Here is a 5,259-nt window from a genome sequence, read left to right as displayed (position 1 = left end):
TTTGTCTACCTCAATCCCCTTCTCTGATATCTTGTGCCCAAGAACAATCCCTTCCTTAACCATGAAGTGACACTTCTCCCAGTTGAGCACAAGGTTGGTGTCTTCACATCTCTGTAGGACCCTGCACAAATTAGACAAACAAGCAGAAAAGAAGATCCGTAGACAGAGAAGTCATCCATAAACACCTCCACAACATCCTCAATAAGATCAGAGAAAATTGACATCATGCACCTTTGGAAGGTGGCTGGAGCATTGCACAGCCCAAATGGCATCCTTCGATAAGCAAAGGTACCATAGGGGCATGTGAATGTCGTTTTCTCTTGATCATTGGGATGTATGGGTATTTGGAAGAACCCTGAATACCCGTCAAGAAAACAATAGAATGGATGATTTGCAAGTCTCTCAAGCATCTGATCAATAAATGGCAATGGAAAATGATCCTTTCTAGATGCAGAGTTCAGTTTTCGGTAATCAATGCACATTCTATGTCCTGTGATGGTTCTTGTGGGTATTAATTCATCCTTATCATTTTTCACCACAGTGATCCCACCCTTCTTTGGAACCACATGCACAGGAGATACCCATTTAGAATCTGAAATAGGGTAAATCACACCAGCATCTAAGAGTTTAAGAATCTCCTTCTTTACAACATCCTTCAGGTTAGGATTTAACCTTCTTTGATGCTCGATAGAAGTCATTGATTCATCCTCAAGATGTATCCTATGCATGCACAAAGTGGGTGAGATCCCTTTGATATCATCAAGGGAGTAACCTATTGCTTTTCTAAATCTTTTAAGTGTTTTCAAAAGTTCAGCAAGCTCAGGTTCAGTAAGTTCACTACTCACAATGACAGGATAGGTCTCATTAGGGCCAAGGAATGCATACCTTACACCATGGGGAAGTGGTTTGAGCTCCACCTTGGGTGCCTTAAGCTCGCTCCAGTCATCATGCTGGGTGTTCTCTTGTTGAGTCACTGAAGCTACTTGATGGACCACTTGTGGCAGCTCTTCATACTGATCCTTACTCTCAAACCCCTTGTGTGAATCCAGCATCATCCCATAGGCAGTACTCTCCAGGTTCTCAATCACTTCAGCCTCTTTCTCCACTGTCAAAGCCAGCTGTAGAGGATCTTCTAGAGACAGCTCTTCAAGGAGTTCATCAGCCAGAGCATCCATCTCTTCAATGTAGAAGATTTGCCCTTGTACAGTTGGTTTCTTCATAACCTCCTTGATGTCAAAGTGGAGAATATGCCTTTTACCCAAGTGGAGATCAATCTTGCCTTCTTTCACATTCACAATAGCTCCAGCTGTAGCTAAGAAAGGTCTCCCAAGGATTAAGGGGTCTTGAGCTTCTTCACCCATCTCAAGTACCACGAAATCTGTAGGGATTTCACAGTTTCCGACCATAAGAGGAAGGTCTTCCAAGATGCCAACAGGGTACTTCACTGAACGATCAGCCAACACCAATGAGAGTCTACACTTCTTGTACTGAGTGAAACCAAGCTTCTTTGCAACTGACAAAGGCATCAAGCTGACACTAGCTCCCAAATCGCAGAGACATCTCTCAAAAACCATAGGTCCAAGAGCACAAGGCAGTGTGAAGCATCCTGGGTCTTCTAGTTTCTTTGGAACATCAAGTCTCTGAATGATGGCATTACACTCATGAGTGAGGATCATCATACCTTGCATCTCCTTCTTCTTTGCAGCTACAGCATCTTTGAGGAACTTGCTGTATTGAGGAACCAGCATGAAAGCATCAATGATGGGCATTGTAATCTGAACTTCACTCATCTGCTTTTCAAACAAGGCTTTGTACTTCTCCAACAGCTGTTTTTTAAACCTTCCAGGGAATGGAAGTTTGGGCTCATAAGGAGGGGGAACAAAAGGGTTCTCAGTTGCTGGAGCAGCAGCTTGACCATCTTTCACTGGTTGCTTCTCTTCTCCCACCTTTCCTTTGCCTTTGGCTTCCACAATCTTCTCTAAGATCTCATCATTGATCTTCTCATCCACAATCACAACCTCATCATCAATGTTGATGGCTACCCCCCCTCCTTGTTTCTCAGCATCCTTGGTGAGAGTTGGAGGAGGCAACTGCTTTCCACTCCTAAGAGTAACAGCCTTCATTGTTTCTTTGGGGTTTTGCTCAGGTTTTCCAGGTAGAGAACCTTGCTGGCGGTTTTGGTGAGTAGTCAAAGAAGCAAATTGGTTCTCCAAGGCCTTGAACTTGTTGTTGAGCTCATTGTAGCTACCATCAATCTTGTTGTGGAGATTCTTGAGCTCATAGCCAACATGCTTTTCACTTCTAGTTTGAGACTCCAAGATTTGTTTCAGTAGAATATCTGTGCTGCTGGCTGGAGGAGCAGAACTAAAAGGATGAGCTTGCTGCTGAGAAGATGGGTTTCCTTTGTTGGGAAAACCAGGAGGAGGATTCTGCTGAGGCTGAGAGTTGCCTTGCTGGTTGCTCCTAGGTTGGTAACCATTCTGCTGGTTGTTTGGGTAAGATCGTTGTTGGTAGTTGTTGTACTGAAAATTGGGCTCCTTCTTGTACCAACTGCCATTGTTGTTGATGAAACACAGTTCCTCTTGACCCTCCAAACCATCAACTTCATTAGCACCAGGAGGTGCTTCTTGTGCTGGGTTACCAACGAAGTTCAGCTGCTCTTGTGTAGCCTTATCAGCAATCAGAATGTCGATCTTATCCTGCAAAGCCTTTAACTCTTTCCTCGTCTGCTTATCATCAGTTCTATCTCCTCTGTCATGGTCTCCACTGTAGACTGCGTCACTCTTCACCATGTTGTCAACCAGCTCCTCTGCATCTGCTTCAGTTCTCCCCAAGAAGAACCCATTACTTGCAGTATCCAATCTGGATCTGTACTTAGGAAGTGCACCCCTGTAGAAAGTGCTCAGCAAGCTCTCTTTGGAGAAACCATGGTGTGGACACTGAGCTTGGTAGCCCTTGAATCTCTCCCAAGCTTCACTGAAGCCTTCCAAGTTCTTCTGCTGGAAACTGGATATCTCGTTTCTTAGCTTAGCAGTTCTTGAAGTAGAGAAGAACTTCTCCAAGAATGCTCTCTTGCAGTCATCCCAGGTGGTGATGGAGTCGCTAGGTAGAGACTTCTCCCACTGACGTGCCTTATCTCCCAGAGAGAAAGGGAATAGCTTGAGTTTGAAGGCATCCTCGGACACACCATTGGTCTTTGACAAACCACAGTAGCTGTCAAACTTGTCCAAGTGATCAAATGGGTCTTCTACAGCCAAGCCATGATACTTGTTGTTCTCGATCACGTTGAGGAGTCCTGGTTTGACCTCAAAGTTGTTAGCCTCCACAGCTGGGGCTCTAATGCCAAGCCTATGACCATTGATGTTGGGACGGTCATAGGTACCAATCGGTCGAGCAGGTCGCGGAGGGTGCTGAGGGTTAACCCCTTGACCGTTTGCAGGTGGATCCATATCGATGTCCTGCTGAGCTCTTCTCTGTCTGGATATACCTCTCTCAAGTGCTCTGATGTCAGGTACAAGTGGAACTAGGTCTGATGTGCCCTTGCTCCTCAAGTTCATACACCTGAAATGAAAAGAGGGATGAAAATGTAGAATCAGTAAACAGAAAAAGAAAAATGACTTAGTCTCAAGTAAGTGACTAAATCTCAATGTTTAAATCAACTCGGAATTTGGCAACGGCGCCAATTTGATGCTAGGAGTTTCAAATTTCCTAAAACAAATGTTGTAATATGAGTGAAATGTCGAACCAATTCCAAGGGATTCAAAGCACCAAGAATACAAGTACTTCCTTAATCTAAGTGCAATCGAAGATTTGATGATTTCTAGAACCTAAGATGCAGTAACTAAACAATAACAACAGTAAATCAAAGAACTTTCTTTTATGAGAAAGGAGAACTCATGGGTATAGGAATTTAGACCTTGGGTGATCAAGTTTCGAACTAAGGATGGCAACAATCAATCAAACTAATCAACCTTAAGCTTAGACACAATCTTAAACAAACTCTATGTCTAGATGAATGCTCATTTGCTAACATATTTCAGACATCAAATGTCTTTGGCTGAATAATATAAAAGCAATCATTAACAAACAAGTCTATTGGCTATCTTAACACCCTTAACAACAAATGTCTTTGGTAAAGTGTGTTAAGAGCTTAGGAGAGTTGACTCAGACATATCATCGAACACCTTGTGGGTGGGAGATGTCTAAAGATCAACTTTTGAGAGGCCAACTCATCAGATGCATTATGAATACTCTCCTAGGCAAGGAATAAGGTTTGATTATACTAAAACATCCTAGAACTAACTTAATCACCCTAAATCTTCCTAACCCATGAATTCAATGGTGGATTACTCACTAAAGTTCATAATCATTCTTAAACTCATATTGAGTTTCAGATTGATCATAAACAGAGATGAAATAACAGAAATCAACAAGAAATAAAATAAGAACAAGAGAATCAATGATTCAAAAGATGAAATCTCCAATAGTTTTTGATGTTTACCAAGTAACAAAAGATAGATTAGCCTCTGATGGCTTACACAATACTTAAACTTAGGTTTTAGAACAGAAAAACGTGCATACAAATGACTAAAATGCCCCTGAGAAATGTTTAAGTTCGAGATGAAACGGGCTCGGAGCGACCAGGAGGGGTCGCTCCACGCGGCCGCTGCAAATGAGACGAGCGAGCTGGTCCTCTCGCTGGCTCGGGATCGCTCCAGGGAAAAAGCGCAGCGGGTGGAGACAGCCGCTCCGATCGGTCGCTGCAAATGGGACGAGCGAGCAGCACTCCTCGCTGCTCCGAAGGCGCTCCAGCTGATGATCCGCAGCGACCGGCTCTACTCGCTCCGCATGGTCGCTCCAAAGAAGACGAGCGAGCAGCACGGGTCGCTGGGATGAAGCCGCTCCAGGCTGGCAAGACGCAGCGGGTGGTGGGAGCCGCTGGGGCGTGGTCGCTCCAGGTGATGAGGTCGGAGCGACTGCTTAGACCCGCTGCAAGGTAGTCGCTGCGGCCCTGAACGTCTCTAAATCACTCCTTTTGCTTCTTTTGAGTCTCTAATGCATCCCAAATGCTCCATGTGGTACTCCAACACCTGATAAAGACTTATGTATGCAAAATGCAACCTAACAAGCCTAAATCCTATTCTAGATGATCAAAATGCATGCAAATATGAAGATAAAACAATGGAAATATGCAAGACATCAGGGAGAAGCATAAGAAACCGCCTTTCAATGCCTTAAAGAGAAGCTCACTCATTCTCC

General features: G+C 44.1%; 1 non-coding gene across 1 annotated transcript; it reads left to right on the top strand.

Annotated features, from left to right (window-relative positions):
* The first annotated feature begins 2,922 nt into the window (after window positions 1-2,922).
* LOC130500686 (small nucleolar RNA R71) lies at window positions 2,923-3,029 on the top strand. The gene has a single exon (XR_008939261.1). It is a non-coding gene; the product is annotated as a small nucleolar RNA R71 (small nucleolar RNA).
* Window positions 3,030-5,259: the final 2,230 nt, after the last annotated feature.

Source organism: Raphanus sativus, unplaced genomic scaffold (assembly GCF_000801105.2).
Source record: "Raphanus sativus cultivar WK10039 unplaced genomic scaffold, ASM80110v3 Scaffold0012, whole genome shotgun sequence".
Taxonomy (NCBI): domain Eukaryota; kingdom Viridiplantae; phylum Streptophyta; class Magnoliopsida; order Brassicales; family Brassicaceae; genus Raphanus; species Raphanus sativus.
Note: the sequence above shows the minus strand (reverse complement) of the source record. Positions and strands in the feature narration are given on the sequence as shown.